Source organism: Punica granatum, chromosome 2 (assembly GCF_007655135.1).
Source record: "Punica granatum isolate Tunisia-2019 chromosome 2, ASM765513v2, whole genome shotgun sequence".
In the NCBI taxonomy this organism is placed as follows: domain Eukaryota; kingdom Viridiplantae; phylum Streptophyta; class Magnoliopsida; order Myrtales; family Lythraceae; genus Punica; species Punica granatum.
In genome coordinates, this window is record NC_045128.1 from 17,376,327 (window position 1) to 17,386,995 (window position 10,669).

The window sequence follows — 10,669 nt, forward strand, 5'->3', positions numbered from 1 at the left end:
CAGCGAAAAATTGAGCGGGGCAACCTTAAACTATCCAACTTATGACAAGGAGTTGTATGCATTAGTTCGGGCTTTAGAGAGACGTGGCAACACTACCTATGGCCTAAGGAGTTCATGAGTCACACCGATCATGAGTCCTTGAAACACTTGAAGGGCCAACACGAGCTAAACAAAAGACATGCCCGATGGGTGGAGTTCATTGGGACGTTCCCATACGTCATTCGGTATAAGCAAGGTAAGGAGAATGTGGTCGCCGATGCACTTTCTCGCAAGTATGCATTACTCTCTACACTTGATACAAAATTGCTTGGTTTTTAGCACATTAAAAATTTATATGCTGATGAACAACAATTTTGTGAGGAATATAAGGCTAGTGAGAAAACCCCTTGTGGTAAGTTCTTTAGGCATGATGGGTCCCTATTTTGAGAAAATAAGTTATGTGCGCCTAATTATTCCTTGAGGGAGTTATTAGTGTAGGAATCTCATGCTGGGGGATTAATGAGACATTTTGGAGTAGCAAAGACTTTAGTTATTTTGCAAGAACACTTCTATTGGCCACATATGAAAAGAGGTGTTGAGAGAATTTGTGGTAGATGTATCACATGTAGGCAAGCTAAATCCAGAGTGCAGCCTAACGGTTTGTATACTCCTTTACCTATTCCTAGTGAGCCTTGGATTGATATTTCAATGGACTTTGTGTTAGGATTACCTAGAACTAAACGTGGGAGATATTCAATTTTTGTGGTTGTGGATAGATTTTCTAAAATGGCGCACTTTATTTCATGTCACAAAACGGATGATGCTTCGCATGTTGCTGATTTGTTCTTTAGGGAGATTGTAAGATTACATGGCATGCCTAGAACAATTGGTTCGGATAGGGATGTTAAGTTCTTGAGCTATTTTTGGAAGACTTTGTGGTGTAAGTTAGGTACTAAGCTATTGTTTTCTACTACTTGTCACCCACAAACTAATGGTCAAACTGAAGTAGTAAATAAGACTTTGTCTACTTTATTGAGGGCAATTATTAAAAAGAACATCAAAACATGGGAAGAGTGTTTACCACATGTTGAGTTTGCTAATAACAGATCTGTTCATTTTGCTACTAAATTTTCACCATTTGAAATTGTTTATGGATTTAATCATTTAAGTCCATTGGATTTATCCCCTTTACCTTTGACTGAGCATGTTAATTTAGATGGCAAAAAGAAAGCCGAATTTGTCAAGCAAATTCATGAGAAAGCAAGACTCAATATTGAGCGAAGAACGGAGCAATATGCAAAACACGCCAACAAGGGGCACCATAAGCTGATTTTTGAACCTGGAGATTGGGTTTGGTTGCATATGAGAAAAGAGAGATTTCCGGCGCAAAGACGTTCGAAATTACTTCCGAGAGGGGATGGTCCTTTCCAAGTCCTAGAGCACATCAATGACAACGCTTGCAAACTAGACTTATCTGGTGAGTACAATGTAAGTGCTACTTTTAATGTTGCTGATTTGCTTCCTTTTGATGTAGGTGATGATTTGAGGGCAAATTATTTTCAAGAGAAGGGGAATGATACAAATTGTAGCACGAATTTAAGGGATCCAGTTCAAGTTCCAATTGGACCGATTACGCAAGCATGAGCAAAGAAGTTTAACGATGAACTCAACGGCCTGATTCAAGAGGTTTGTGCTCAAGCAAATTCGTGGAGGCCCATTGGACATGAACCATGTGATCAACAAAGATCCATTAATATACCAAATGATGCGATTCTCGCCAAGAATGAGGAGATCCGACAACTAAAGGAACCCAGGATCATTTCACGATCAAATTTGATTGACAAACCCTCGACTTGTTGTTTACAACATAAACAAGAACCTTGGTATAACTGACCTCAACCCGTTGTTTATTGCAAAACAAGAACCTCGGTATAGGAAGACGCCACAAACGGTGGTGGAAAGCCGTTTGATAAGTCGATGATGAATGCCACGAAAATTTCTGATAAGTTTGAATTAGTTCTTCAAGAACCAAAGAGAATGCTCTCAAAATTTTGCGAATGTTCCTTTCTTATTAAAAATTCACTAAGATGAATATATATAGACATAAACTAATCTTAATCTGGCCATATCTCCTCCTATAAATAAGGAAAATAAAACCTAAAATATTGATAGAGATATGACATAATTTATAAAGATATGAAATCTAAATATCCCGAGAATATCTCCGTGAGATTTCAACTTTAAACAAATCTGATGATATCTTCTCTTGATCTTCAAATATTTTAGAAACTTCCTCAAACACTTGCTGAATTTAGCCTTTTCCGGAATCTTCTATAACTTGAATCATCGAAGGTAAGCCCTCTTGGAACTCGTTCTGGGTGGTCTTTAGCCATTATCTCCGCATATTTAGCAAAATCCACTCAATCACACGTGTTTTCATTCCTTCACGTGTTTCACTCGGCCAACATGGATAGAACCTTCGCTTTGATACCAAATGATAGGCTCACAAACTAGAACTTGATAAGAAAGAAGGGTGGAGGGTAGAACCAACTAAACTCACTCGATAAGATAACTCGCAACGAGTAAGAAAAGTCGTTTTAATTCACCACGCTCAATGATGAACGACAAGAATCGGAGTTTTCGCCACTAAACAAGGAACTTGTTTAGATAAGAAAAGAGAAGAAACGCTCTAAGCAATTTCATTAAAAAATATTCATTCATAGTCTGTTGAGATCTCCTCCTATCATATATATATATAGAGGACAGACACCTCCCTTGACTCTAGAATAAGAAACTGACATTTATTCTCCTATAAATTTCTTTCCTAAAATAGAATAAGGAAACTATCTGGAATAGGAAACATAAGATTACTGACTCAAGCTAACATAGAAAATAATATCTAATTAAGACAAACAATATTATAGCAATATATGAAACTTAATATCTAATAAAGCTAAATTCTTGTTCCGGAGTCATCTAAAATACGCGTTTGGACCCGAAAATTCGAATACGTGTTGAGCTACAATCTAAAGCACATCATCCCCTCTCGGTTTGAAAAAGACGCATCCTCAAGTCTTCGTCGATCTTCTGCTGGTCTTCATGTGTGCGCTTCGGTGCTTTATAGCTTGCCACATAATGACCAATTTTTTTGTATGAACTCTCTCTCTTAATTCGTCATATATCAAATTCTCTATTCTTCCTCGCCGATCAACTCTCTGGCTGGATTGCCCCTTCCTCAGCTGAGTCATGTGCGCTTCAGGTAACTCAAGTTTCACTGGACGAAACACCATCGATACATCTTCAATAGCAAATTCTTCCTGAAGTTCCTCTTGGGCTGAGCTTAAAATGGGTTCCTTCAGGACTTGTTTTGGAGAGTTTAAAATCAGTACCTTTGCAATGTTCTCCAAGCACTCCCGCCGTTCTTCCAATATTGATTCCGAACTCATGACTTACTTAGCCTTGAGCTTCTCACCCTCATCAGCATATTCCACTTTCTCCTTACTCGTAACTCCACAAACATCTTCGACGCCCTCTTCAACTTCACTTTCGACAGCGTGAGGAGTCTGGATGGTCACCTCTCGCCAATTGGGGAATTCGGAGTTAAAGTGTCTGAATCCATGAAATTCAAGGCACTTAATGTCTCGGCACTAAACTGGGGGTTGTGGATCAACCTCCTGCTCCTTCACCTTGGCCGACTCAACTTGAGACTTAAGCAAGCCCTCAACTTCCTTTCGTGGCTCATTCCACCTTGAGGCTGACCCTTGGGGTGTGGATCCAACAATCACCGGCTTCAGGTTGAACACTTGTGGCGTAGTTAGTTGGCCACATTTCCGCTGCCTTCGGACCTTAACGGCCGGCTTTACCACATCCTCAAGGGACACAAAAGGCTGTCGTTCGATCATATCCACAATCTCGTTGTTTAGACCTCCTAAGAAACTCGCAATGGTCGTCTCTTGGGACTCACGCAGCTCACATCCCATGGTCAGTAGCTTGAATTCCTTAACATAATCTTCTACGGACATACCACACTACCTAATACTTTGCAATTGAAGATAAACTTGTTGCTTGTAGTACTTAGGCACAAATCTTCTATGCATAGCTGTCAACACCCCATTTTGGTCCATTCAGCAAATGAAGCTCATTGACAGCATACAAGCTATGACTTGAGCAGAGTATAGATAAACGGCTCAACAGAGCGGAAAATCACTATTCATCCTCAAGTCAGCGAAATCAGGCAAATGGCACATACACCTGACAGAAGGACTCTAGGAGTCACCAAAAGGCAACAGAGCGACCAGAGAGCTCAACAATGTCCAAAACAGGCATTTTCAGTATATCACACGGACGGTACTATTTTTCGATAGTTTGCTCAATCGTCGGAAGATAGCCAATATTGGACTTCAAAAATCCACTTCAATGCCAAACAGATGAAAAGTGTCCCCAAAGGCATTTTGTAAATCATCTGCTCTATACAGAACAACTTTCTGTATACAGACAACTTTTCAGTGGAAGTCCAAAAATGCCGGTTTCCTGGAGAAAAGTTAATTCCAAATGTCATATTCGGCCATGCTCCACCAGCACACAGAACACAAGTAGTGCTTCAGATTGTCTTTTGGAAGCCATACAGATACTCAGAATGACTTCCGAACGACAAAACATGGATAACCTTCTTCGAAAGAGCATAGCCGGAGACTAGTCTGACAGAATTACGACAAACTTTGGCCCGAACTTACCTCACGACCCGTGGGACCCATGGCCAACTCATTGCCGCCTCACCCATGCCCATTGCCGTCCATGTCCCTTGGCTTCTTCCTTCAAGACAACTTGCCTTTGTCTTCCTTTTGCAAAATATCTAAGTGTTTCAATTCAACACTCCAACTTCCCATCCAAGCCATCAATGCTCTTATCTCTTCTCCATTAATGCAATGGATGAGGATTGAGCTTGATATTTCCTTAAGAAATTCGGATTCCACTAATCCATGGCCCTAATTGCACTTTTCTTCACTAATCTTACATTTAAGCTTTCCTATATATTGTCCAAATGTCATTAACTTAATCGTTCACCTTCAAGCACTCTCTCTCTAGCATTTCTCACTCAAACAAAAGCTCTCAAACTCTCAAGGAGTTAAGCAAAATCGCGGCTCAGCAAGAACAAGCAAAACCGGGCAAAGTCTTAAGTCGGAATCCATCCTGGCTTAAATCCAAACTTTACCAAACTTCATATCCCACATGTTTTTGACCCCCTCTATCCATTTCTGAGCTTAGATTTTAAGTTTGAAGCCTCTAAGCCATAGAACCAGCCTTGAACAAAATCTGGACATATTTGGTCCTTCTCGGGTCAAAAATGACAAACCGGGTTTCAAGCCTTTCCAAGTCGGTTTGAGCTACCAAAACCCATCAAACACCTCCCCAAACAACCCTAGGGTGTCAAGGAGTCAAGAAATCCAAGAAAACCCCGTCGATTTAACCCCAGGAAGAAGAAACAGCCCGACTGCCCAGCCGGGTCGAAATTTCTGACTGTTTGTACGGTTTTCTTGCAAATCGGGTCGATCCAGGACTCTTTTCGGAAACCGACCACCACAGCCACCTCCGGAGGTGAGTTAGAAGTCGGTAGCCATTGGCCTTGTTCAAAAATTCCATCGGAAGCCTCCGTGGCGACGTCCGACCCGACTTGTGCCAGTCGGGTCCGAAATTCCAGACGTGCTCTGTTTTGGGTGATTTTTACAGGACTGTTTGGATCGACCCGACAACTCTGGGAACAAACGACCACCATGGTCACCTAGAGGGGTCCCTTGGCTACTCAAGGTCGCCGACCTTGCCTCAAAATTCCATCGGGAGCCTCCGTGGCGACGTCCGACCCGACTTGTGCCAGTCGGGTCTGTCCAGTATTCCAGCCGGGTCTGTTTGGTGCCATTCGGGTCTGTTCAACCGAAAACAGCCCAAACCCGACCCATCAACGGTCCAACCCAACTCTTGAAGGTCCCATCTCGCATCTCGGGACTAGGTATGACCATTCCCGACTTAGAGGAGCTAGGACTTTTACATTCTCGTTGCGTTTATGGAGTTAAAAGGGGTTTTATGTATGTTTTATTTTCAAGTTTTAATCTTTATGCATTTTCCATGTTATATCATGCATGTTTATCCTTGATTTATATGCTAGCATGTCGGGAAACACTTGGATCGTAGTCGAGAAGAACATCCCGACCCGGGAAAGGCAAAGAGCTCACGGGTTTCCCTCCAAGGGAGGTGACCGAATGCTCTCTTGCTCCTTTCGGGCAAGGAACGATCTTCTTGACCCGATCCAAGTTCAATTCCCAAGTTTCATCGTATTTTCTCACGTGCATGAAGTCGGTATTATTTTATCGATTCCTTAAATAACTTGTTTGTGCATGTTTCCATATTCGAATGCGTTATTCAAATCATGGCAATATCGACTTTCGTTTAATCGTATCATTTATAATGTTTGTCGTTTAAGCATGCGAGAAATGATTCGAAACGAGACGGGGAAACCTCGTGGAACCCCATTCGAGCCATGGGACCTCTCGGCTATCTCCAAGGAGAAGTAACCGAGAGCCTCTTAGACTCATACGGGTTGCATGAGGCTTCCTCTTCCCGTTTTGAGTCCGTTCTCGGCTTTCGTGTAATTTGCAATTTACATTATCGTCGCAATATCGCATGAAAATGTCTTTTCAAAACAAAGCATGCATGGATCCAGGTATCGATGACTCATTCGGGTCCATTCAGTTACGAGGGTAGTTTCGGTCATTGGACCAAATTATCCTCGATCCTTACGGAATTGTCTTGGTCGTCGAGTCGCGAATAGTTTTCACAATTAATACATTCGGCACAACCCTTAAGCATTAATTTCACGAACGGGTTAATCGGGACGCTCACGTGATTAAACCCACTTCACAATGATAAAGTTTACACGAATCGACCATTAACTGATAACTCGCGTCGATGAGTTGTCAAAATGACGTTGGTGCCTTTTTCAAACTTATCAATTTCAAAACCCGAAACGCGCGGTCCGATGTAGCATGGACGTCTGAAAAGGGCTTATGAGTCTTAACTTGAGTTTTTACCTGATTCCATGTAACTCAGGTCAGGATACAAAAGATCTTTTTAGATCACTTCCGGGCAGATCGACCGGTTCTTTGGCTTTTTCGGGGTTCTTGCACAACCCTGGACGATCCAGTGAATTGGTTGACACCGGCTACAGGCCGAGGTGGTCCGCACTGCGATGTTTTCCCTTTTCTGAAAACAATTTTCAAATAAAGGGCAAAATCGTTTTTTCACAATTTAGCGACACCCCTAGGGTTAGCATGACAGAAACACTACAGTACGGGATAAGAACGGGCTACCTGTTCAGGTGCAGGTTCATCTGCATAGCCTTTTCTTATCTAACTGATGAGTTTCTGTCATCCTAACATAGACTCGGGTAACTAAAACGGTTATCTCTGTTAGAAAACATGTAAAATGCTGATTAACCTTTCACTCGACCTAACTAAACACTAGATAATAGTTAGGAGGAATTCTAGATTCCAAATCTAGAGTCAAAACACGAGTTTGGCTAATTCAGTGGAAATTCAGTTTCATAATACAGAACAACTGTAAAAGCAATCCACACACATGAGATTTGACTCTCTTTGTCAAGTTCTCAAAACAAAGCCGAATACTAAAACATTGGCACGTGCTTGTTTGTCTAGGGTAGGATTTGCATGCCAAAATACCCCGGATTAACAACTTGTTAAAACACGTACACTCAATAATAACAAACACCTTGTCTGTTATTTACCTGCTGCGTGTTATCTTTCAACACTTGTTTGTCATGCGGGTCGAGCCTGATCTCTAGGCCAAATAATATTAGGGTTCAACGCCCTAATCATCAAGCACAGGGTCCAATGCCGTAATCATCACTCACAGGGTCCAACGCCCTATTCATTGAGAGCGCATGTCGAATTTCAGTTTTTCAGTGTTTCCCTAAACTCACAGTGAGTTAGAGCGGAATAATAACCGAATGCAAACTGACTGAGATTCACCTATTTGTAATTATGATTTGATGTATTTTTGAGAGTTCATTGTAAGGATTTTTGTTTTGTACATTCAATATGTAAGAATCTCAGTTGGCGAGCAAACGGTCCAAGAGTTGAATCATTCAAATCGGTCCTATGCTTGCCCAGATAAAAGTAAATCCAAGATCCGCGGTTTTGGTTCACGCAGGAATTCAACCTCTGTGGTTTGATGAATTGTAACGCAAGATTGTGAACCAATTCCCCGACAAACGAGTTTACTTCTCTCTCGGCTTCTCGACCGACATCGTCTAATTCATCGAATATTCGGTGTCAAAACGTGCGAGCCGAGTGCAACTTAATTCAAGCGGTAAATAATAAAACATGCAAGCCTAGCAAACCAGAGTACCGAAAGGACGTGCGGGATATAGGCCCGCACGTAACATGAACCCCCGAACACGGATTTTTCGATTCCGCACAGATCAATGCCTTAACAACAACTAGGTGTTTCATACCCCTAGACCCGAGTAACTTATCCGCCCTCGACGTTCGGGTCGTAAAATGCTAAGTGGCGACTCGTTCTCTCACGCGTGTCCGTCACGCGTCCCCACGGGAAGGTGGACACTCCCAAGCCGCGTGATCCAAAAGCGCGCAATGCGGGCCCCGACGAGAGTCCACATTCGGGTTCGTACACATAAGTCTCTTCATCTCCCACCAACTATGAATCTCATTCTGGCCATCTCTCCTTCGTTGTGCTTTTATGTTTTCCCACTAGAGGTTCGCATAATCAGTGAACTCGAGGGCAGCAAGCTGACACTTCTAGGCTTCAGAGTACTCATAGTATTCGAACACCTTATCGACGCGCTGGACCCACTCGAGGTACTCTTCAGGGAAACTCGTGCCTTTGAATTGCGGAATCTTCAACTTGAGGTTGTTACCGACGCCCCTTTGCTCCCGTCGTGGAGCCGGATGCTCTTCTTCTTCAAGAAGTTCATCCTCCCGGTCTGCTTCATCTTCCACTCGAACATTCCGTCTAGGAACTCGACGTGCACGTAGTGGAGCAGCACGGGCCAAGGCCATTCGCTCAACAATGTGGATCAGTTGATCGAGCCATGCAGAAAGCTCGTCTTGCCTCTGCTGGAACCCAAGGAACTGGGCTTGGACAAGTGTGAGTCCCCTCGGAATCTCATGGATGTTTTCCTCATCCATTGCGTTTCTCATAATGATTCATTACTAAACACTCGTGTTTACACTCCCTCATGTGTTTCAATCGACCAACCAGAACAGAACCTTCGCTCTGATACTAAATGATAGGGTCACGAACCATAACTTGATAAGAAAGAAGGGTGGAGGGTAGAACCAACTAAACTCACTCGATAAGATAACTCGCCACAAGTAAGAAAAGTCGTTTTGATTCGCCACGCTCAAGGATGAACGATAAGAATCAGGGTTTTCGCCACTAAACAAGGAACTTGTTTAGATAAGAAAATAGAAGAAACGCTCTAAGCAATTTTATTCAAAAATATTCATTCATAGTCTCTGATCTTCTTCTCTTACAATAGGTGCATATTTATATAGATGGAAGACACCCCCTCGACTCTAAAATAGGAAACTGATATCTAATCTCCTCTAGATTACTTTTCTAAAATAGAATAAGGTAATAATCTGAAATAGGAAACTTAAGACTATCCTGACTCAAGCTAATATAAGAAATAATATCTAATTAAGAGAAACTATATTATAGCAATATAGGAAACTTAATATCTAATTAAGTTAAATTTTTGTTCCGGAGTCATCTAGAATATGCGTTTGGAACCGCAAATTTGAATACGAGTTGGGCTACAATCTGAAGCACATTAAACTGGAAACTAATAAACTTGGCAAATGGAATAAATTTAGTTTCCTAAAGCCAGAAATAACAAAGAAAACTAAATAAAGGATGTCTAGAATAGTTAGCAGTCTTTTATTCCATCTTTAGCATCTCATGGCAAGTCAGTTGAATCTCCCTTTGGAGACCCAATTGAATTAGACTCATCTTGGCCCAAAAAGCCCATTAGCAATCTCTCCATAGCTTGTTGGATTTGTTTGGCCTTTGCCCGTGTGATTGGCCCACTCGGAACATGCAAACCTCCAAGATCTTGTGCATCAGCTCCCTCTTCATGAATCCGACTTCCAAGCTCGTATGCATCAGCCTCATTGTCATGCCCACGATCCTCATCATTCCTCCGCTCTTCAAAAGGATTCGTTCTCGAATCGAGACCTACATTAATCGGAGAAAAATCAGAAACATTAAAAGTTGGGCTAACATTATACTCACCTGGTAAATCTATTTTGTAAGCATTATCATTTATCTGGGCTATAACTTGGAATGGTCCAATTCCTCGTGGACTCAATTTGGATTTCCATTGGTTTGGAAATCTTTCCTTCCTCATATGAACCCACAATCAATCTCTTGGTTCAAAAGTCACTTTCTTTCGTCCCTTGTTGGCACGTTCAACATATTGTTTATTCTTCTTCAATATATGTTGTTTCGCTTCTTCATGAATCTTTTTCACCATATCTGCCTTTTTCTTTCCGTCAAGACTAGAAATCTCACTCATAGGTAAAGGGATTAGATTCAAAGGTGTTAATGGATTAAAACCATACGATGAAGAAGAATGCACTGTACGATTATAGGCAAA